The sequence below is a fragment of the Anas platyrhynchos genome, chromosome 10 (assembly GCF_047663525.1).
Source record: "Anas platyrhynchos isolate ZD024472 breed Pekin duck chromosome 10, IASCAAS_PekinDuck_T2T, whole genome shotgun sequence".
Classification (NCBI taxonomy): Eukaryota; Metazoa; Chordata; class Aves; order Anseriformes; family Anatidae; genus Anas; species Anas platyrhynchos.
In genome coordinates this window covers 13,507,113-13,531,215 of record NC_092596.1, presented here as the reverse complement: position 1 = coordinate 13,531,215, position 24,103 = coordinate 13,507,113, and the positions used below count along the sequence as shown (strand labels likewise).

Sequence of the window (24,103 nt, the reverse complement as noted above, 5' to 3'; positions counted from 1 at the left end):
GGTTTCTTGTAGTTGACAATTCAAGATGTATCTGTGCACAAAATCCTAGTTACACACACTGAATCACACACTACAGTGAAGCCAGGTACAGGCAAGTTATTTTGCTCATAATCAGAAATGAAATTCCACACAATAAAAAAGAAACAGATGAAAAAGGAAAAAAGCCTTAGTTATATCAAATTATACTTTGGCCCATCTCTAACACTCCATATTAGATGGTTTGGTTTCATATTTCAAGGTATGTTTTCTTGGTTACGTTGTTTTTTCTGACCATGAGAAACAGGCTCAAATTAGAAATTCAGAAAGTTTTAGCTCAGGAGAATTGTTTCCTCTCCCCAACTCCCCCTCATGAAACCGTGCTTGTACCCTGGTGGGCCACTGCTAGGCTACCACATATTTGACCACCACAGCTCAGAAAGTTTCTATCCTAATGAGCATGCATATCTCATCTGCAGCACAGATCTTAGGCCACAGGCACTTTATGGAGGCAGATCCAAACTCCATATACTTTTAAATGCTACTTTCACAACATGGATTTTAGACCAGTCAAAACCTGTTCTCAACTGGACTCAAATAGATATCAGTTTGTGGCTGACACATTACCATCTGATACAAACCTCCCATACATCCCCCCCTCCCAAAATGGGAAAAACAATTGTACTGATAGGACTTTTCTTAATGTGATATGGCAACTAGGAGTCCATAAATCACATGATTGCAAACATGTGCCACTATATCTATCTTTCAATAATACATAGTGCCTTTAAACATCTGAATATGAAACTGCATTAGTAAATATCTAAAGTTACCAATTCTAAAAAAGTTAGGTGTTTTCAGTCTTACAAGAGTGCCCACTTATAAAAAAGCTTGCAGTGCACACTGAATTAGATTCAAATGATCATATCTCAAGGCTGCAATTTAATTTTTATTTTCTTTCAAAGAAGCTGCAACATAGTATAGTCATATGAACATTAACAGTACTGTCTTCTGGGTCTTATTAGAAATGCTGGCTTTGTATTCCTGGGAGAGTGCCTAACACTCTTGTAATTTCAGACCTCTAGCTGAGCAGTTTTGGCACTCCAGAGACCAGCTGTTTTCCATTTTCTGTAATAATAGCAGCAAGAAGATACAGAGTTCATATACCATAAGGAACATATTGTATATACATCCAGGTTGGATGAGGTCCTTCTAGGTTGGATGAGTCCCTGAGCAACCTGACCTAGTGGGTGGCATCCCTGCTCATGGCAGGGAGGTTGGAACTGGGTGGGTTTTAAGGTCCCTTCCAGTCTGAGCTATTCCATGATCACTAATTAACAGTAGTGACACAAACTGCATTTAACTAGCACAGAAATCTATATTCACCTCACTTGACACTGACATAGTACTGCCTTTACTACCCGGACTTATTTTGGGCAAAGATGACACTGGTCCCAGCTCACCATCTTTAAATTCAAACACTTTGCTTGATATTTGTATCAGACTGTAAGCAGTTTCAGAACGTTTCTCCGACGTAGCTTTCATCTTCTTGTTTGCAAGCTACCTGCTTTCAATGTTGTCACATGAACGTAAGATATAGAAAACACAGGAATTTACAATGCCACCAGCATTGTTGCAGGTGTATAAGATAAGAATTATTCTAAATGAATATTCTATACACTTTGGCAAAAAATATTACTAAAAATTAACAAAATTAAAAATGACTGCAATATATGAAGCTGTGTCTAATATTCCTCTTATCTATCGTGTCTCACAGTTTCTCTGGCCCACCACAAGCTCAGTAGCAATATATCACCTGTTTCAACCAAAAACGACCTCTTTACTACATGCGATAGAAACAGCATCTAGCCACAGCTTAAAAAGCTGGGTTCCCATGTAGGAGAGCAAGCATGCACACAGGGATCCCCTAAAGTGAACACAACTCGATTGATTTCGAGACGTGGTACTTCACACATATGCCACTAGATGGCAAGTTATGATTACATTAGGCATCTCATACTCAACTGTAGCAATGCAGTCGATAGGAATGATGAAATTAAAAGCACTGGGAGGGGGAAGGTGAATGTCAAAGAACCATTTATGTGGTTCCAGTGCTCCTTCATCAAGCCTGAAAATAGTTTTAAAACTATTATTTTCTTTGTCTTTAAGCTTTTTAGGGTTCTCTGTTTTAAGAAGCAAAATAAGTGAAATTGAGTGATTTTTTCCCCATTTAATAAAGATATTCTAAGTAATTTAGAAAATAAATAAACAAACATGCTCTGCTTTCTTTCTGTGAAAGAAGCCATGAGTCAGAAGCTAGAGACTAACAACAACATTCAAGAGCAGGAACACAAGAATAAGACTGCCTCTCCATTGCTGCTCCTCGTCCGGCACAAGACTGGTTTTGATGGTTTTGGCCAGTGCTGACAACAATGGTCCACCAGGTAAAATGTTAGAATTTAAGAGAAATGCACTATAAAACTACAGGGTAATATAATTGCTGATTTGTTTTTTAAACCTGTAAAACTAACATTTCAACAGGAAACGGGCTAGATTCTCTACGCTGCATTAAGACAAGGATCAACTGACACAGTTAAAAGTCAGCTTCACAGGCAGTGTATACATTAAGCCAAAATTGCTTTGTAGGGAAGAAATAAATATAGGAAACAAATAGTAATTCCTAAAATTCACCTTTTCTTTAGAAAGGTATTTCTTCAACAACTGGCCTTTGAGACAGTTCTTAGCTTGCACCCAGTCAGCAAATGCAGTCCTGGGTTCCTGAAGTTCTATTCTAAGCTATGTTCCACAACAGATATGGGAAATGCTAAGTGCTGCACACTTCCTCCCCATTCCCTCCACCCCCAAAAAAGGTTTATGTAGTATAGGCATAATATTTCAAGAATTCTGGAGCTGAATTCCCTTGTTTAAAAAAAGAACTTAGAGGAAGGAATCCTTTCAACGGAGTCTGAGAAAGCAAATGGTATTCTTTCAATCGAAAGATAACATTTAAATGCACAAACTGTAAGGAAAACAAAATCCTTTTAGGAAGATGGAGCCTTTCTACCATTCTGACTGTCAGCAAAAGGTAATGATTTTCATTCATTCTAAAACTTTATTTGCCTCTGTGAGAATGTTAAAAAAGGAAAGTACTGAAGGGTAAGGAGGAAGATGGATGGTGAGAGGTGGCAATAAGTCAACCATTAGGTTTTCCAGCATGAAATAAATCTACATTAAGTGCTTTGGTATTACCTGCATGTTAAAATATCTGTTTTACTGAATTACATAAAGCCACACTTACCTGTACAAAATAGCAATGCTACTGAATCATAATTATCTAATCATAATCACTTGATATCTACAGTGAGGCAATAGTCAGATTGAGAATACGTGACTTGATCAGGCAGCTCATTTATTTTATTCATTACAAAAATCCTACCTGTAATATGATACAATATTTTAAGCCATTGCTAGTGGTTTCTGACAGCAGTCAATCCAATTGCCAACAAGAGCATGAGGCAGAAGTCACCTCCATACATTTCTCATTTAAGTCTGTAGGCAGTGAGGTTTCTGTTGTACAGGCATGATGAAGACAAGTACATTAAATAAAGCCATTGCTCTTCTCCCCTTTATCTGCAAATTCAGAACAGTTCAGACAGTCTGACCTCTTCAGTGATCCCAGAGGTCAGCATAATACCATCCATGTTGTTGATCTCTTTCAGAGGTTACATATATATATATATTTTTTTTTTTTCCTGTGATGTTTCTGAAACCTCTAGAAAAATACCTTTTTGGCCACTTTACACACTAACTTCAACAGCTTGACTGTCTGCTTGTCACAAGGATTAAGTCTGGCCAAGCTGAGTACACAAACCCATCTTTCTGTCATTACACAGCCTCTGAAAATTTCACTGAACTCGCAGAAATATATTTAGACACTGTTCAATGCATAGGGATGCACAGGAGATGCTCTGCTTTGCAGAAAATTATATACATGTCTGAGAATCATCCCTGAAAGCTACATGCCATAGAGCATAGACCATATTTCTCTGTAACATGAAAAGTAGCTGTGCATGTCAAAAAGGCACATGTGTGAGGTATGCATTCATTAAATGAATAATATTCCACCATTAAACCTTTCCACAAAAAGCACAATTACTAATGAAACAGAACAGATCCATATTCAATAAAAACATAACAGTGTAGTCAGCAAGTTAAGACAAGATGTCTGTGAAGGAATTTAAGGATGAAGTGAAGAAAATTTCATGATTAAGAGTACTTGAATGGATGAAGGCTGTGAAGGAGAGTAATTTCTCATTGAAGCACTCACACCAGTATGGCAAATACTCCTTACAGAAAAAAAAAACAAAAAACAAAAAAAGGAATGAAGCATGCTTACATACATCATTTCCTAGGCAACTCTAGAGAAAGTAATAAAAGGAAACATTACTTTTGTTTACTACAATGGCTGTTAGTGACACCTGAGTGAAGTACCAAACTCCACAAAGAAGTCCTAAAAAGCTACATTATATGATAACTGATGGCAAAAAAGATACTCAAATATATTTTAGCTGGAGGAGCTTGGCTTCTCTCCAAGATTCAGACAGTTCACCATAACTATACTCTAATGTTTCTAACAAATCAGTCAGTCTGAAAGCTCATTTCAGTTTCTAATTATTCAAGAGCTTATTAAAAATAACATAATAAATTCCTACAAAAGAATCTTAATTTCACATTCAGTTTTCAGATAATACAGGGCCAAATTACTCTCAAAAACCAAAATAGGGATGCTGGCAGCAAAATAGAGGAAGAAGGGGGCAGTCCAGTCATGAAGACATTAAATAATGTCTGTGAAATGCATTCAGGACGTTGTTCTGAGACTTTCACAGGCTGTTTCTACATCTCTTGTGACCAAATCCTTCAACCATGGCATGGAAGCAACTATATTGCTCTATCTCAATGATGCTTAAATAGCACTTTTGAAAAGAAAGGCAGGAAAGAAGAGAGGACATAAAATTTGGAGGAAGCAAGCATCAAGAGTGAGAATCCAGAGTGAAATCCAGTTTCATTAAAGCTTAAGGGAATTCTGCCATCAGCACCAAGGCTCGTAAGATTTCATTTGCCCACAGTGTCAACAACCCCTGTCAAGGCTTATCCCTGCCTATGTCTGCTGCTTCTTCCTCAGGTAACTTTGCTGTGTATCATGTCTGTTAGGATGCATTAGCATTTAATAGTGAGAAAACCCCTCAAACTGCTCAAACAATGCTCCTCTAGCCAGGAATGGCATTTTCTGCTCCTGGATTTGAGTGACAGACAGTATCATGGTACAATGCATCTGTTCAGGAACATTTACACTGCTTACCTCCAACCTTCCTTCTTCCAGCAACACTTAACTGACTCAGTGACAAAACAGCAATATGTGACCCCTGCAAGGGAGACAAGTGGTGATAACCAGCCTGCTGAGATCCTTTGCTGCAGGCACTTGTGTGCTGGTTTAAAGAATATCATGAGTAATACACCTTCAATACAACTCCATTGCTGCCAGCTTATCTGGGATGAACCTTCAAGGCCGAACAGAAGCAAGTCAGATCCATGCAGGAATGTTGCCCTGGTTTTGGAAAAGTGGTGGTGATTTTCTGCCTTCACTGAAGTCCTTTATAACTGTCCATTCAACTTCAACAGAACCAAGATTTTGCTAAGTGCTTCACTTCAGCTGCCTTGAAACATCACCTGCTCACAGGAAGCTGAGTTGTCACTGGTCTGTTTAGCTTACTATGAAGAGACAGGACTGCTAAATCAGGAGAGCATGTGCTCTAAATTGCTGAAGATAAATTAACTTATTCATGCTTTGCCAACTCCTTGCTTCCTCGAATTTTGAGTTCTACCTAGAGCATGAAGTGCTGCATTTTTATGTGTATGAATTTATAATACTCCTTCACAGAAATTACCATAGGAAAACCTTTTTTCCTCCACTGAGATCTGAATAAGATGCAGTTACGTTAGGTTAGCCACTTCTCTCTACTCAAACACTATGTTCTAATGCACCCCAAAAACCAACCCTGATCCTGACAACTGCCAGGACAGCAAGGCAAACCTGGTCCCAAAGGGGAGCTACCTGTGCTGTGCTATTCCAACACCAAAATTTACCATGAGCATTCTTCCCTCAAATAAACAGTGTATATTTGAAAACCTGACAGTGGCTGCACTGCAGTCAAACATCAGAAATTCAGTGCCTGTAAGTACAGCCTTGACTCAGGTCCTTGCTGCTTTTACTGTTGTCAGCATTAAGGATAAACCCCATCCAAATAAGTTGTCCCATATCTCACTGGACTTGTACCATGTTCAAGTTAGTGTAGGACTTCAGTTGACTAAGACTTATACATATTTTATGGTCGTATCTATTACAGTTGTCTTTTAAGATGTGACATTGATTCAGTAATTTATACAGCAAAAATATGATAATTTTCAACACTGATCTATTTTGTTTAGATCACTTGAATCAAATATACAGTTCAAGCCCCAATTGCCTGTGCTTGCTTTAAAACAATCCATTAGAATAATATGAAACCATCAATAGCCAATATCTGAATCAGTAATAGCAAAATAAAAAAATACCTGGAGCACAGCTATCTTGAACAATAAAGGGGTTTCTAGCAAGAATAGAATTATTTATCAATAAAATGAAATGCAAACTACAGTGAAGATTAGGACTCTACAAATGTCCTGTTTTGTAGGATTGACAGTGACCAGTTGAATTAACTAATAGGTAAGAAGGAGATTTTTTTGCTTTAGACAAATGCGTTATTCTTTTTCATGCAAAATTAAAGGACATTTATTCTAGTACAGTTTCTTAGCAAATACCATTGTTTATCATTACAAAACAAATATACTGGAAATGTAAATATAAAAAATTCTGTGATAAGAATAGGAATCACAAAAATAAACTTGGAGTTTACATTTATATGTTGAAAAGTTATGAATATCATGACAGAATATTATATAAATAATATTACTCCCACATCTTCCTCAGTGTTAGAGTGAAAACTGCAAAAACATGTCTTAGAAGTCATTGCCATACACCTATTTTTACATTAAGATGTCCTGTACTGTTCTAATGTCTGAATTATTCATTAGCTCCATTTAGCTATAAGAAACAAATATTTAAGTTTTATGTACAAGTAACAGTACATAAAATGTGCAGTTATATTTTAGCATCTTTCAATTAAAGACAGTTAATCCTAAATGCTAAGATTGATTCCCTCAAGACTGCTAACTTTAAAATTTGCTTACAACTGTTGAATAGAATTTGAAGACACTAAACTTTCAACCCTGAAAAACACCACTTTTTATTTAAATTAAACTTTCATGGATTTAAAATCCAATTTAAATATTCATGACAAATACACTTCTTATTTAGAAAGAAATGCATGCATTAGAAAGCATACTGATTAAATTCAATGCAGTTTTAATGGGAACAGGTAAACACTTGATTAGTGGGCAGCAAGAATCTGTTTTAATTTACATTAAAACCACCTCTTCTCTTTGAACTCAAGGTCTAGCTTGCTTAATTTTGTGTTGCTTGACATAAATAATTTTAACATTGTTATGCTATTAGTAATGACATTCAGAATCTTATCACATATCCCCACACAGGGTTTATAACTTTAACGTTAAAAAAAGTTAAAGGCAAGACAGCAAAAGGAGTTTTTTGCTACATAATTCATTTTAAAGTCATTCACCCTAAACTATCAGTGACTGTTTACTTGGAGCTCTTGGTTCAGAAATACCTTGATTTTGTGGAAAGCCTGGTTTAACACATGAAATTTTGCAGTGATTTCGTGTTAATTAGGAACAATGAATTTATGAATATGTTGCTTTTGGGTCCCAAACATGCAGTATGTGAACCACAACCAGGAATCTACCTGAGGATCTTAGAGATAAAGAGGAGGATGACAAATTTACATGTTAGGAATGGACTGGAAATCCTCAGCATTTTGAACATATTCCTAAGATGGTTTTAACAGATTAATGCTAAAAAGTCCTCAAAACAGATAGCATCAGCCAGCATTAGTCACAGCTGTCATTAATTTATTGCACATCAGAAATAATCTGACAGCCTAAGAAAAGGCCTTGACAAAAAGGAAATTCAAGGCACGAAACAAACATTTCAGTCATCACCCAGCTACAAGAAGATGCTTCATCTTCTAAGCACTAATTTCTGTAAGGATTTTTGTCTCTACATATCCATAAACTGAAGTCTTCATAAAAGGCAATCTTAGTACCTGTTACTCAGATCTGTTTTTCCCCTAAGGGAAGAAATCTTGACTAGTCAACCATTCAAGCTAATCACATCTTAGCATTTCAGGCTTCGAAGTGATTGGTATATACATTTTCTTTCCAGAACTTCTTTCTAGAAGTTGAAAAAGACTTCATTAAAAATAGCTCTACTTAGAAACAGAGCTAGTTCTATCCATCTATAATAGCTCAGATCTTTTTGTGATAATGGAAATATAATAAACCCAATTAACAGTCATCTAATGATAGTTTCTAAATGGTGTCAGTCAAGTACAAAAGGATATCGAGCTGGCTATCCCTTTTAGGAACATATAATGTAACCATCACAATCATGTCCACGTGCATAATTTACATGTCATTTCACAAAGACTAAAACTGCAGGAGGAGAATTATGTTCAGGGAATTTGGTGGTTGTTACAGTGCACTCCCCCAGCTCAGTGACGCAGGTGCCTGGGATAGCACTTCAGAGTCAGAAGTGGTAACATCCGTGCATAGGTATACAGATCTTCCAGGAGAAAATGAAATCAAGACCCTGTAATATCCAACTAATGCTTTATTAATGCTTGGCAGCACATTTTCTTAAAGTTTAAATTGAACGTTTATTGTCTTTCCTAACTCTCGGGACTTACTTCATTTAAAAATACTCGCACCACGCTGTAAAAGCGAGTCATACAGTAACGTGCCAAAGGCCAGAAATCCCACCAGGCAGTTAGCTAATGTGATTGCTACTTTAGCTTTTAAAGGGGTGGAGTTAAAATAGAAGACAGAGGTTAAAAATAGTTGAGTAACCCTTGAAGAAAGCCTTTTTAATGCAAACCTCATATGATTTTCATACCTATTATATTGTTCAGTACTGAAATGTATTTTTGATTCCATCTAGAAAATTCTTATACAATATAGAAGGCTCCTTTGCTAGTCTTTTCCCATTTTGGGAATTAAGGCCTTTGTCAGAGGTCTACTGAAGAAAATCAGGCCAAGGAACAAAGCTCTACATTTTCAAACAAATCAGTCAGCTGTGTGCCCAATGCCTGAAAAACATCTGAGAGATGATACATATGACATCTAGCTTACTTCCATGCTGATGCAAGTCTTCAGTGCAGTGCCATGGGATTATTACAATGGCAGTGCTTGAAACATCCAGTGAGATAGGATCAGGCATTAGATGTCAGGTCCAGGGAATTTGCCTGTTAGATGACCATCAGATGCAGCACACCCCTGCATGGCACAACGTTTGCTGTACTGCCCTGCTTTACTGGGACCTCCCTACGCTGAGAAGAGATTGTTCCCACAGAAAAGTCACAACACTGATGTATGGCAGGCTGATGCTGGAGCAAGGAAAACTAGGTAGGGAGAAATGAGGTGGATAACGAGCTGATACTTCAGCTCAAAATGACTTACGTTGAATCTGGTCTGTTCTTTTTATTTTTTTTTTTTTTCAGATTTTGGGTCAAAGAAAATATCACAAAAGTATTACTACTTCATAAGGACAGATAGGGAGGCCTCCTTTATGTTTTCAGGCTAAGAAACTGCATCAGAAATGATTACCAATTTGCTTGCAATTTTAGAAAAAGGCTTCAATTCTTTTTTTAAGAAAAAATAAAATACTGAGATTACTCATTTTTAATGGCCACAGCCTACATGCAGTACACATCACTGAGCAATGTATTACTTGCATGCCTTGCCGTTCACATCAAGCACTTTCCAAGGCCCTGGGGAAGATTTCTTTGGAGTGGCTTCCATTAGACTGATACAGAGTGAGGCAGTATAGGGAAGATTAACTAGATTTTCTTAAGTTTAGTTGTTCACTTCAAACTTTTTCTTCACATACCTTGTTAATCACATGTAAAAAATAGATCCGCTAAAAGCAGAGACAACCACAGCCTATAGCTAGAAGGGAGAAAGATCTGCAGAGCATTGTGACAAATATTTGAATACACAAATAGTCCTGTTTTATTTGGATAGCAATTTGTGTAAATAAAAATTCTGGAAAAATATTCAGCTTAACAGCTAGTAACAGATTTAATAGACTAAGGGAAAACAAACAAACAAAAAAACCCTACAATTTCATTATTAAAACAACAAGTTGCCTCCCCCCCCTTCAAACTGTAAATTCAAATTAAACAATGAAAGTATCTTTGCCTTTACCCAGACATGGTAACACATTTCAATTTCTATTTATATCAGAATTTACTTTCAATAAGTAAATTTCAATTTCGTTTATCTTACCAGTCTGAAAACAGAGATGACACCATAATTTGATTTTGCAAAAGAAAGGCCTGATGAATGTTTTTAGAGGTGCAGGTTTACACATTTTTCAGCAAGTGAAAGGAAACAAAATTATATACACAAATCACTTTGTCCCAATGAAAATTACTTAAAAAATCAACAATTCCTGTTTTGTTTTACATACGTTAAGAAAGCAAAGAAAATGCATCACACTTGCTATGTGTTAGGACCAAAATGAAGCATTACTTTTTAATAGTGTACTAATACTAAGTTATAAGAGGGAATTCAAAGTGAAGTAGCAGGGCTGGATTTTGTTTATATATTAGGTTTTGTTTTCAAAGGCACTATGTTAAGTAAAACTCAAAAAGGCTGAACTGGAATTGATGGCAGAGCCACCCAAACTCATGATGCATTTTAACATGTGTAGAAATAATAATGTATCTCTGCAGAGTGCAGGGACAATGAAATAGGAGATATTTGCATTCAGCTGGGACTACTGGAGAGAAACACACAAACCTACATAACATGTGTCAAGCTTTATCTCATAGTTTTGATAGAACCCTTATGAATAACTTGACAGATGAATTGCATTCCCTGGTAAACTCACTACTGCAGGTCAAACACAGTTTTCACTTCTGTGTATGCAGAAAAATATGAATAGCAGACTATTTTCAGGCACTTGTCACACATCTTCATGTTTTGAGAAGGTGATTGAACATACGAATATACCTGTATTTCAAATTACGGTCCATCCTTTGGTCAATGATGATCCTTGCTCTCTGCACAGAATGAGAGACAGCGATAAAAAAGGTTAGACATTCAATTTCACTATTGTTTTAAACTATAACTCTGTTCCAGTTTTGCAAATATTTAACTAACAATCCTGTAACAGCCACAGCAATTGCTGACACTGAAGAAAAACATCTGATGTATTTCTAGGTTATCTGAAAGACAGAAAAACTAAGAGTTAGCATCCAACAATGAATGGATTCTCCACAATCAGCAGCAAGACGTCTTTGAGACCACTAACTATACCTCATTATTTAAACCACAGAATTATTCAGAGATATTGAAGAATATTTTCATCATAAAAGAAATAAAAACATTAATCTCATTAGCTTTATTGCAATAAATAACTGGCACAGAACTTGTACCAGAGTTGAGCATAAGGAATGTTGACAATATGAGCTCGACTCAAGCTTCCTTACCTACTCTGAATACATGAACAATTATGTCATATTGGAATTCCTTCAAATTCCTTCAGGAATTTGGCACATTTAAGTTAAAATAGCATTAATGCCTCTCTGCAGCAAGCTAGGCTGCCTTTTAAGTAGCCCACCATGATTTTTTTTTTTCCCTCCACAAGATATCAATGTCTCTGGTCTAAGATATACTGTTCCAAGCATTATATTATAAGCACTTAAAACAGGAATTCAGATACATACAGAACGGAAGGAGCTGTAGTCAGCGTACATCTTCTCATTGACTTAGTATTAGGTCAGACCTGACAACATCTGATCACATTTGTAACAGAACATAAACAGCATATATCAACTAACCTGCAAAACTCCACATAATACGCAGGGATGACAGGGAAAACAGGGAAAAGAGCACCAATAACCAGAAAGATACAGGCAAGCATAAAGAACACAGGAAGCTTCTGCACAGGATATCATTTTACAAATTCCATATTACATGCAACATGATACAGATGTTAACAAAATATTTGCTGTGTGGGCAAACATGGTGATAACCTAGTAATACAAGAGTAAAATAGTCTAGGAACAGAATTCTGTGTCACTTATGGAAACTGTAAAAGAGTGTCAGGGTTATGGAGGGCAATGAGAAAACAGTTGCAGTAATTAATCCTAGAAAGTAACTGTGTAATCATGCCTGAAGGATTTGCAAATTACTTGTCTTCTGTCATGAAATCAGATCTTGTGCCTGGGTCAGGCTCAATTAGAAAAAAAAAAAAAACAAAAACACAACATAAAACATTACATGTTCTCTGACGAATTTTAGTGGACTTAAGAAACAGTGACATGTAATTATGAGGTTTTGACAGTTTCTCAATAACCAGACCATAAAAGATAGTATAAATATACATTTTTTTTTCCACATATAAAGGAGCCAGAGAATCTTAACTAGAAAGAAATATTAAAGCAGGCAGGATATGATTAAGCATTGGAATGATCATCTCCAGAGAAAGCCAAGGTCATCTTTTTAGTGGCTCTTGCACAATCACAGTTGACCCAGGAATTTTTAGCCTTTGGAGACAAAGATCCAAATGTTCTCACAAATCAAAGAATAGGTTTAATCCATGAAACAGGTAGTTTTAGATTTCATTCCATTCTCTCTTTCTACTGGTGATTTTTTTTTTTTTTTAAATATATATTTTAAAAACATTTTTAATGTGTATTTGTTCAGTGGAACATTTCAATTTGGGATTCTGGATACCTCTGCAATACAAACAATAGGTTTAGCAACCACTATCAAGTCTTCTTATTTAAAGTGTAAGATTCAAAATTCAGCAATGAGATGAGTTCTCCATTTTGTCAGAAATCAATATCTTTAATCAATACCTATTTCCTTTAGCAGTACTTCAGAAACAGAATTCATTGGAGTTAACACTATAGTGGATACCTTTGCTAGCTAATTCATGGCTTGCAACTCAAAAATGTACTTCTGAAGTAGAAAATATTACACATGAGTTTGTTTTAAGGAAAAGTGTTGGGTGTTCGTAGCAGAAATTTATTTTCTTTAGCAGCTCTTTTCTCATAAGAACCAACTTGTCTGTGTTATTACACTGATTACACTGCCCATTTTGCAACTGGGTATAGATCTCAAGTGCTTTGGGGCAGGGAGTACATGCATGGTTCCCTGTCCCAATATTTGGGTCAGTTACATGTCAGATAGGAAATTGAGTCATGTTTCTGACCCCAGGAAGTGACACATTCCCAGTAGAAGAGAGTGGGCACAAAACTATCATAATTCCTGAAGTCCAAAATAACTCAGTCTGAGAACTACACTGGAGCAAAGAGAAAATTTTGCAAATCCTTAAGTAATTAAAATTGAAGTTGGATTGCTCTCATTTGGTACAGAAGCTGTAACGCTAGAATTGTTGTAGAAGTAGAAACTAACTTCGTTCCTATGAATAAAATCATTTATTCTTTGCATCTAAAAAAAAAGGAGAAAAACATGAAAAAATTACAAGTGCCTGAAAATAAAATGCTACATTTGAGGTCAAATGGACTGTTTTGCATTTGAGTGAGATGAAATTTCATCTTGCTTGTTTGAAAATAGTTTTGGGTACTGTACAATTTTGCAGGAAGCATAAACGTCTTTGACAAGAAGAATCTCACAAATATGGAAAAAAAAACACAATCTAGGTGCTATAATACCAGTGAATGCTTTATATGCAAGTGTACAGAACAGACAGTTCTTATCTAAATGATTTAAAAAAGCAAATTCCAGAGTCTGGCAAAGTTCTGAATTGGAATTAGGACAATTTTAAATTTATCAAAAAGCCTTACACTGTAAAAGCTAAATGTCAAAATTGTTTCTGTTCCTAGTAAATATATCAATCCAAAATAATTTAAAATAGCAACAAACTGCCATAGCAAAAATGTTGAGACAAATATTGCAACAGCCAAAGCTCCTCCCAACACCATTTTTCAAAGCTCCCAGAGGAAATCCCTCTAGAAGATTTGGATTCCTTTGCTTGATGCAAGATGCTGTAGGCTATTCAGTCTCGAAATACTCAAACTGGCTTTTTACTGCCCTCAGAAGGAACATCAGATTGACGGCATAGCTGAGCAAGCCGAGATGCTCTGTGCTAATTTAAGCCAGTTTATATTTGAGCTCTGTTACCCTGGGACCAGCGTGATAGTTTAATTATTTCAATTCTGATGATATTTCAATTCTGTTTGTTTCATTAAAGTTTGAAATTAAGATGTATTACATACCAACCCAATGAGCATTTTGAAGACCTAATAATTCATTACTACATTTTTTAATGCATCCTCACACTGTATGAAGACATTTAACCACATAAAGTTTATCAGGACCTTCCAAATGAATTATGAACTTCTTAGTACATTTTTGGTTTTACCTATCATTAGGTATTTCTAAAGTAAACCCCCAATGATGCAGTCTCTTAAATCTTGACTCCCCAGTTTAACCTTACTAATATCCAGGAGAACTTAGATTTCCTGGTTTTGGTGATTAGGTACATTTTCTCTTGATGATATAAAATCATAACCAGTACCAACCACAAGATGACACTTTAGGACTACTGGAAAGAGATTATCTCAGCAAAATAAAATCATTTTGACAATGGAATGAACTGAGCCTATTATTAAGTACACAGCAAGTTGGAAATCAGTCTGTCTTTTCTTAAGGGAATTGATTGCTTGGCTGCTAAAAGGCAGGCAGCCAAGTGGTGTATTGACCCATAGAAGAGGAAAGAAACTCAGCAAAATTTTATTGAGGGGTCTAGCTTCCTGTTATCAAAGCCATAAAACAAATTTATTTATAGAAATAAAAACAAAAAACAGTGTGCATAACTTGATAGGCTTACACAAGCAGACCATCCCCAAACTAGGCACTTAGAAGTGGCGATATGAAATAAATTTGTGTGGAGCTGTAAATTAACCACACATCCAACAAGTCTGTAGAACACTGACACCTGTTTCAGTAACTGTTCTCTAAAAAGATGTTTCAAGTGAAAAATTAGGAGGGAAAACACCTTTTTACAGAGTGCTTACTGGTCAGCGTACAATCGATAATGGGTTTTAACAGCAGAATTTGACATTACAAAATTCTTAGATAGTCTTTCTAGAAAGACATCACATCTTAAGTAAATCTTTGATATCATAATTTAAATAAAACCCAACCTTTCTACAACAGAAATACTGTTATAAATATTCAGCATAAAAATGAAAATAAAAACCAAACATCTAAGGACACTCCTATGGCTTCTTTTCATGTCTCTTCCAGACCTTTGAATCCTTTCCCAAAATTATCTTCCCCAAGGATGCCAACAATTTATACCCTTGAAATGTTAAGATGCTATGCTCATTACATTTGCAAGAAGTGCATTAGGCTCCCCAGGCTGGCATAGGAAGCTAAGCTAATCGAACTAGCATTCTCCTAGTTCTGCCACTCAGATGAGAAGTGATCCTGGAGCACTTCTCATCTGGAGCATATTTGGAGTATTTGTTTGCTCTAGTTGGAAAAGTCAGATACTGGGTAACCTCATGTAGCTCCTTTAAAGAGAGATGTAAGCTTTCCTGCTTGTTCATCTCTTACTTTCTACAGCATTGACTGCACTGCTGAGATAGGTAAAGAGATAGAAGGACTTAGGACTTCCTTGGATTTTATTGTACTGCATTAGAAAGATCAATGAAAACACTGAGTATTTTTGCTGAAGTCCCAGCACCTGTAAGCCAACGGTATGCAAAGCAAGAAAAGTGAGCAGCACTTTACTTTTTAAAAATCTGAACAGTCGCTTAAAAAACAAAAAGCCAAACTCAGTAAGTTTCTTAGGTATGGAGAAAAACTAAAGCCATAGTGATACCATTTTTTCCTCTACAAATTTGATAGACTCCTGGATTTTAAGATACTAATTTTTTGCTGGTAATTTTAGTGAACTCAACTACTAGAAGAAAAATTTCCTTTCCGTACTGACTTTATCTTTTTCCATTCAACAACTACTGACTTTTTTCCCCCCCCTCCTGTTTCCCATAGGGAATAGACTATCATGGCAGAGTTTTGTTGATTTGTTTATGTACTTTTGTATTATTAATAAGCGCTGGGAAGAGGGTTTGTTACTTAAGTTCCCTCTGCTGGCTTTCCAGCAGCAGAGAATGCAGTAAATAGAAGGTTCTCCCTTGTATTCCCTTTGTATCAGGCTTAGAGCTAGAAATCTGCTGCTGAAGTTAGAGAACAATTCCTCCACAAAGGAAGTGCAGAAGATCCAGAATACTAATGTAATAAAGAACCTACTTCAACTAGTGACAATATTATTATATATAAAATATTACTTAAGTCTGTACTTACTGCTTTCAGCTCTCAGCCTCAGGCACTGTACCTACCAGAAGCTGAGAAATGCATTTTCTCCCACCTTCCTTCTCACCAGCCTAGGGTTTAATGTTGTTTGTGTTATTTATCAGTCGGTATCTCTCTTGAATACCTCAGATTCAAATATTTCACCCTGACCTCTGAGAAATGTTAACACATGCGCAATACATACTTTGAATGTGAGATCTTCACTAACATTATACAGGCATTGTAGTTTCTCAGATTTAAATAAGTACTACAGCTCAGAAACTGAGAGTATATCTTTACAGAAAACTACATATTCAGATGCTCATCTTGTAATGACTTCACTGTTTATGGCAAAATCTAATGAATGACCTCTTTTGGACTAAACACCATCAGAAAGTTAAGTGTATTTCCAAGTATTTTAAGTATTCACAGTCCCAATAAAATGTAGGGACTGTCCTGCCTGAAGTATCCAAGTACATTCTTCATCTTCCCACAAATTCAGTCCCATCAGTTAACAGGCTCTGGCTGGGCACACAGTCACATTAAGCTCTATAACAGATGAGCCCCTCCAAGAGGCTGCGTTAGATTTCTCCCTCTAGTAATTCCAAAGGAATCCTGGCATGATTACTCTTTCATTTTAGGCATTTCATCAGGTTAGTTCAATCTCATTCCACTTGTCTGTTCAGCACCCAAGTGGATGGTAAAAATCACAAGTCTCTGATCTGGAAAAATTCCATTTTCAAAACTGTATCCAATGGATTAGTGCAGAAACTCAAAAAGGTTCCAAAACCTAGATACTTGCAGAATTAAGGACTAATGTCCTTCTCCATTCAGCTCCTTAGTAGAATGCCCATGTAATTTCAAAAAGATCAGAATTTTATCTTAATATGCACTTTGAAATTAATTTTTAAAATATATGCTTTATAATATTGGAAAGAAAAATTAACAGATCCTTATTGCAATCTCAGAAGGCATAGCATTTGTTGTCTATATCCCTTTAACAAAAAACACTTTTTTGGTTTCAAAACAGAGGCAAGTAAACAAACAACCCTCCCCTCACCAAAAGAGGGGAACAGTCTCATCATACTTGAGCTGCCTAATCATTAGTATAGCGTATCACTACCTATATGTTTGCAGAAGTAATTTCTTTTCTACTGATTAAAGTTTTTTTCTCAAGCAATTGACAAAGGTTTTGCTGAAAATTATGATCGCTACCATCACATTCTAATTTCTGTATGTCCCATTTCTTGTGAAAAGGTCAGCTATTACAGCTTTTCCTTTACCAGATGTTGCTGAAACACATAGAAAAAAAAATAATCAATTTTCAAGTTGTTCCTTACATTTAGAGTAAAAGGGTGTTATGAAGGGTATTCTGTAAGAAGCAGTGTAATGGTCTGGAATACCTTTTAGGCCAAACCTTTATGAATTTTATATTTTGTAATGAATTAAGTTAATAATTAAAATACTAATCTCTCGAGTCATAATTCATTTTATCTTGATGATAGCATAATTCCTTTTGTGAGAACCTCATTCAATAGCAACAACAACATTAATTTTATCTAAAAATCTGTCTTCTCCCCCAGTGAAAGTGTGCTTTATTACCTACATGGTAGAACTCCTGCACCCATCAATTCAGCTGCCTTAGGATTATAGCATGCTAATTGTGCTGAGCTCCCCCATACAAATAAATGCTTTAGAATAGAAAGTGAAGAATACGTGACAACTGGATAAGGAGGATGAAATTCTAGATAAGCTAGAATTTAGCCAAAATCTTGGGAATGAAACTGCCAATCTATCAAAGGGTATGAGGACATCTTTACAGATCAGGTGACCAACGATCAAGACTCCAGCTAGAAAACGGCATATTTATTGCTAATCTCATCAGTCATGCTGGGACATTAATTCAACTTCATCCACACCAACACAACTTTCTCTTTCACCATGTCTTTAGAGACCAAATTTTTAGTTAGGACAAGGCATGGCTACATTAAGCTTACGGAAAATGACATGTACTGAACTTAGTAAGTATTGATGATCTTCACTTTGATCAATGCATTGCCTAGGATTCTTCTGGTGAGAAAAGAAAATCTATAAATAGTGTGAAAAATATGAACAGGGTAGTTAAGCTAGCCAGCAAAATTAACTAGCAGTAGATTTAAAAACAAATACAGGTTGTAACTCAAAGTATTTTTCATACTAAGTATAAATTGTGGAGATTGTGGAAGATGGAAGGACATTAATATGTTAAAAGAGAATGCCAAATTCATGGAATAATGTCCTTCAATTGCTATTATGCTCTGTAATCCCCCAACAGCTTCTAGATAAAGTCCCCACGCTTCCCACTGACAAAGACAAGGAATACTTCTCGGGTAAGTTGCCCAACTTGCTCTGTTTCTTATTACTCTTGTGCCATGACACCTTACTTATTAGCTTAGGTTATTAGCACAGAAGGGTGTGGGATGAGATGAAATAGCAGTTTAATCGAGTTTATCTATTATTTTGCAATACATTCTTTTTTTTTTTTTTTGCCTAGGAAAAAAAAAAAATCTATCTTCCTGCATACTATATACTCTTTGAAGAGAAGCATAACCTTCCAACCTTCCAAATCTATAAATAGTGGGTAGTATTTTGGGTCATTGCTCAGATCATTTTGATGGCTCAGTTCCTCATTAGATAATTAAATATTCAAAGACGACTGCTTTTATACCCACAGACAACTATCAGACAAATATCAGCACAATGCCTACAGTAATTTCTGTCAAAATTTAGAGGACAGATCACAGAAAGGGGAAACAAAAATAGTGTTTCATCTAAATGCACAATATACTTGAGACAGACAGTCAGAAAGAACATTTTATATACCACATATACTGTGTCAAAGTATGTACTTTATCCATAAAAGCAAACTATTTCAGAGACACAGTAGGAGAAAACAATTACACTGCATTGTGTGAAACAGTTGTGTGAATCATTTCCCTCAGGGAAAGGAAACAAGCCTGCAAATTATCAAATGAAACTACTGGATTAAAAACAGTAGGTCAAGAGATAGGCATATGTTCACACTTCACCACAGATTCTGGAAAAACACTCTCCAAGCCTTCTAAAATATGCTAAGTGTATCTAGAGAAGTCATATTAAAACCAGTCAGTTTTAGGTGGAGAAACACACTGAAATAGAAAAAAGGGGGGGATGAGGCAGGAGAAGGGAGAACAGAAATATTTATGTACCTTCATGGCTCATGTTTGTACCAAGAAAGCTCAAGTTTACTTTAAAAATGTAAAGTACACCTAGAAGTAAAACTGTGTTGTGGACAATGGTAATCTGGTCTGTAACCATCTTTATCATTTATAGATGATAAATGATATTTATACAGCCCAAGCTAGTTATTTATTTTTTGAGAAGTCAAGAGAACACTTCTTCCTCCATAAACGTGCTCTAAAATCACATGCAATAATCTCAGTGTCGAGCCATGACTTCTAGTTGGCCCACAGTGTTTCAAAACTAACTGTAATAACAGATTAAAGCAGTCTTCACTGAATATTTACACAAAAAATAACTTATTTTCCTGCAAACTTGTGGATTTTGATCCAAGTGTTCTGCCAGGACTCGAAAGAAGTTGCTTTTACATTCCCCACCCCCAAAATCTCTAGGATTCTATTTATTCTAAAATCTACAAATGAACAAAGAACATAATCTAATATTCCTTATGATCCACAATTTTATTACCCAATTTAGATGAGCTCTACAAATGTAGAGAGGATCTGGTATAACTCAGGGCATATCACTGAAGCTTGACTATTAAGGGTGTGACACAAAAGTACCCTGAAGAACACTGGAAAAGTCAATCTGTTGAAAACAGATTGAAAAAAGGGACATATAAGATTAAAATCCATAAGAAATTAAGAATGATTATTTTGGTGTTTGGTTTACATTTCAAATAATTTCATCGCAAACGCTGTCTGAATATTTATTCTCCTGGGGAAGAGAGAAATATTCCCAGTTCATTTCTGTTGTCAGTAAATAATACTTTAAGTCTTTGAAATCTTCACCTTCTCTAGGAATTTAAAGATATGACAACGCCACTCCCAATTGCTTTGCTGAAAGGATAAGGAACAGCCAGAAGGTTTACAGTGCTCTTCCCAGTCTTCCTCCATCCTGACCTCTTCCCTCTTTCCCCCTTCTCTTAATGAGCTATTTATAGATTGTAAGCTATCTAGAGCTAGCTTCATCACCCTATCAAAATCAATACAAGTTTCCCCATTTACTTCAAATGTTGCCTAAAGGTTTAATTTGGTTAATGAACTGGTTCCTTCAAGTACGACGACCAGGCCTGGGTATACAATGAAGAGGACTAATGCCAGTTCCTAACTAGTTTCACGCACACTGATTTTTCATCATAACACTTGTACATAAAACAATCATATTAATATGCCTGGCTCAACAATCAGAATATAAATATATTTCAAAAACAACATGCAAAACATTATACAGATCTTCACAGAAGGTAGGGATGCACTGGGAAGAGCAAGATGGCCTTGGCTTCAGGGCCTTCTGACTTAAAAGCTCTGATCTTACTGCATTGCTTCTTAGAATTCCCATAGCCCTGTTTTTAACCACAGTAAACAGTTGCTGAAGCCTTAATGAACCATATGTTCAGGATGGCAAACGCTCCACTCCAAGAAAAGCTCCAAGTTCGTTTACATTTTTCAAAAACTCAACAATTTGCACTGAAGCATGAACTGACTGTAAAGTGTAAACATCTCTTTCCAAGAATATAAATTAAATTTGTGATTTATCGTACATTTCATGCTGAAGCACAGCCTCAGAATAGCATCACTTCAAACACCGGGGGTAAGAGCATTTCAAGATTCTCTGGGCTGGAATCGTGAATGGGTGACTCACAGCATTTCCAGATCAATGATTTAGTTCTTGGTACTTCCACAAAAGGCTCCTCCTGGCACACAAGCAGGACTGTCAGATTGTTTCCAGCAGAAACTCAATACTGAATCTCTTCCTGAGCAGAAATTCTGCAAAAGAACTTTTCATTTATTTAGAAAAAATGATGCAGAATCCTGGGGAGTCTATCTCCAAATCATGATTTTGGAGTTGTAGTCTTATCACATGTATAGCCACGTGCGTAAGCATGCTGATTATCAATACCTCATACTATTTCAGAGGTAGTGCAAGCACTCCAAGAGGCAGACAGATTCTGTCTAGTCCTGCCACTGATGCCCTCTTTGGATTCATTTATATTTTTTATTTATCCTGTAAACTTCTCAGAGTAAGTACAGTCTGTTAATCCATTTGTTCAGTGCCTAGCACATGCAGATTAGTGCCTGAAGTAACAATAACAATGCTGCTTCCAGTGGTTGTTATCTATTGGAATCAATTTTAATGCTTCCAGCAGAGGTCACAATTGCTCAGCATTTCCTCAGATTACTTTCCTTACAAAAGCAATTTCTGAAATAAAAGCTATAAGCTAGCATAACGAATACTTTTCTGCAACAAAACATGCAATAGATTATTTATCAATAAGGAAAAAAAATGCATATAATTAATAGTGACCTCATTTTGGGAAACTAATGAAATAGCTTTGCTCTTATAAAAATAATTTGTCATAAAAGATGACAAAAAAAGATGTCTCCAAATTAAAGCAAACTACTTAATTAATAGGTTAACTGCATATCGGTAGTAATTTGTTTATGAAAAGGATACTTGTATCTATTTATTAGAGGGGATGGATTGTGGTTTTAAATAGTTAAAGAGTTTCCCTGCTGGCAACAAAAAACTTGAAGTTTAAACTCTACGGACGTTTAAATTTGATAATAGCAGTTTCTCTGTTGTGACACTGTATTTATATCTGCTTTGGTTTATACACATAGTTTGGCTTATACAAACAGTTTCACTATTATGGGGGGGGGGGGGAGGAAGGGGGGAGGTATTTTTTTATATAGTAGGAAGAACAACAATCACAAAATGAAGTTACACAAAACGGCATCAGATTTTGTTGAAGAAGCAAGAAAAACACATTGTGGTCAAAGGGATCCTAGCTGATTTCGTGGAAAATATTGGGCTAAGGCAAGAAGAGAAAGGAAAAACAGCTAGTTGAAGAACAGTTAAGACCCATGGAAGAAAAATAAAGGACAAAAAATAAGTAGTATGAATCAAACTATTGAATACCATGTTCTACACCACAAACTCATACAGATCACAAGAGATCTACTGTGACAGTCTCCTCCAGTTGTCTCTGCTTAACTTGACCCATACTGCTTCCTTTCATGTTGGCATCCTCAGAGTCACTGCAGTGCAAGGCTGTTCGCATTTCCCACTCTGCAAATAAGTTTGTCCTTCTTATCTGATGCTTCTTTTGTTGCCTACTGTTATGACCTTGACTTCCTAGCACATCAGAATCTCCCACTCCAGATTATCTAGTAGCTTTGCAATTCCCATCTCTTCCATCTTCTAGGGATCTGTTATGTCCTTACAGTACAATTTTAAATTATATTTATGCATAATTCTAAAGAAAATGGCAATGCAGATGTTCTGGTTCTCATCGTGTGACAGCTCTCACAAAATAGCATTACAAAAGCAACAATAAGAGAAGGCTGCAATTCCAGAGTTCATCAGTGTAAGGTCAGTCAAAGGTAATGACAACTATGCAGGCTTCAAAAAGCCTTTTTCCTGCATTTCATTCTCAAAAGAGTTACAGACTGAATGAAAAGAATTGAATAGCTAGGTGATGAAATTCTTACCTCAAAAATTAATTTCTGTCTTTCTATAACACACCACAAGGCAAAATTTAATTTTAATCCTGGCCAGCAACTTTTTTTTTTAGCATCTGCAAAGATGAGGAATAATTACGTGCATACCTGCCACAGCGAAGTTAAAGTACCTGCCAAGCTCTTTTTGATATTACAATACATGGGGGAAAATAAAGTGTAACCACATTTTATTATTCATTTATTTATAAAAAAAATCTGTCATGTTCATCTACCTTACCAGATTGCAGACATGAAAAGGGAAGAACAAAAACTGTTTTGGGTAAAGTAGTCTGCAGACTAACTCTATTGCTGTACTTAACAAATGACTTACATCCTCTGCAAGGGCAAGAGGAAAAAAAAAGAACATCAACTGTGAGAGAATGAGATTTATTTTATCATTTTAAAGTTTCTTGAACCAAGTTTACAAAGTGATTTAGTCTACTATTATTTATTCAGTCCTCTCCCAAGGACTATCAGTTATAGTAAGCTGTATAAAACTGTTTGGATGTTTTTCCCATTTCCTTTATGGATTGGTATTTGAAGTCTGTAAAGAAACTTTACTTTTTTTCAGGTATTAGTTCAATGGAAACAGAGATAAGCCCAAATCAAACTAACCACTAGCAGGTTCCTGGGTCTACAAAATACCATTAAAAATTTAGTTAAGAGAAAATTCCAAAAAGACAGAAGACTTATGTCAGCCCTGCCATTAATTATTTATCAGATACTCTGCCTATTAATTTGCCTATTTGAATTCAAGGTCCAAGCATATTATCTTAGAAAACTTCAACTATACTAATCCC

The 24,103-nt window shown here is 35.9% G+C and overlaps 1 long non-coding RNA gene across 7 annotated transcripts in view; it reads right to left on the bottom strand.

Moving 5' to 3' along the window:
* Positions 1 to 16,681, bottom strand: part of LOC106016476 (uncharacterized) — a 183,682-nt gene extending 167,001 nt beyond the window's left edge. For all 7 annotated transcript variants that reach the window (XR_011811700.1, XR_011811699.1, XR_011811702.1 and 4 more), the window contains exons 1-2: positions 16,555 to 16,681; positions 11,224 to 11,273 (exon numbers count right to left, since the gene is read on the bottom strand). This is a non-coding gene — a long non-coding RNA (uncharacterized lncRNA). The remainder of the gene's footprint in view (positions 1 to 11,223; positions 11,274 to 16,554) is intronic.
* Between the last annotated feature and the right edge of the window lie 7,422 nt (positions 16,682 to 24,103).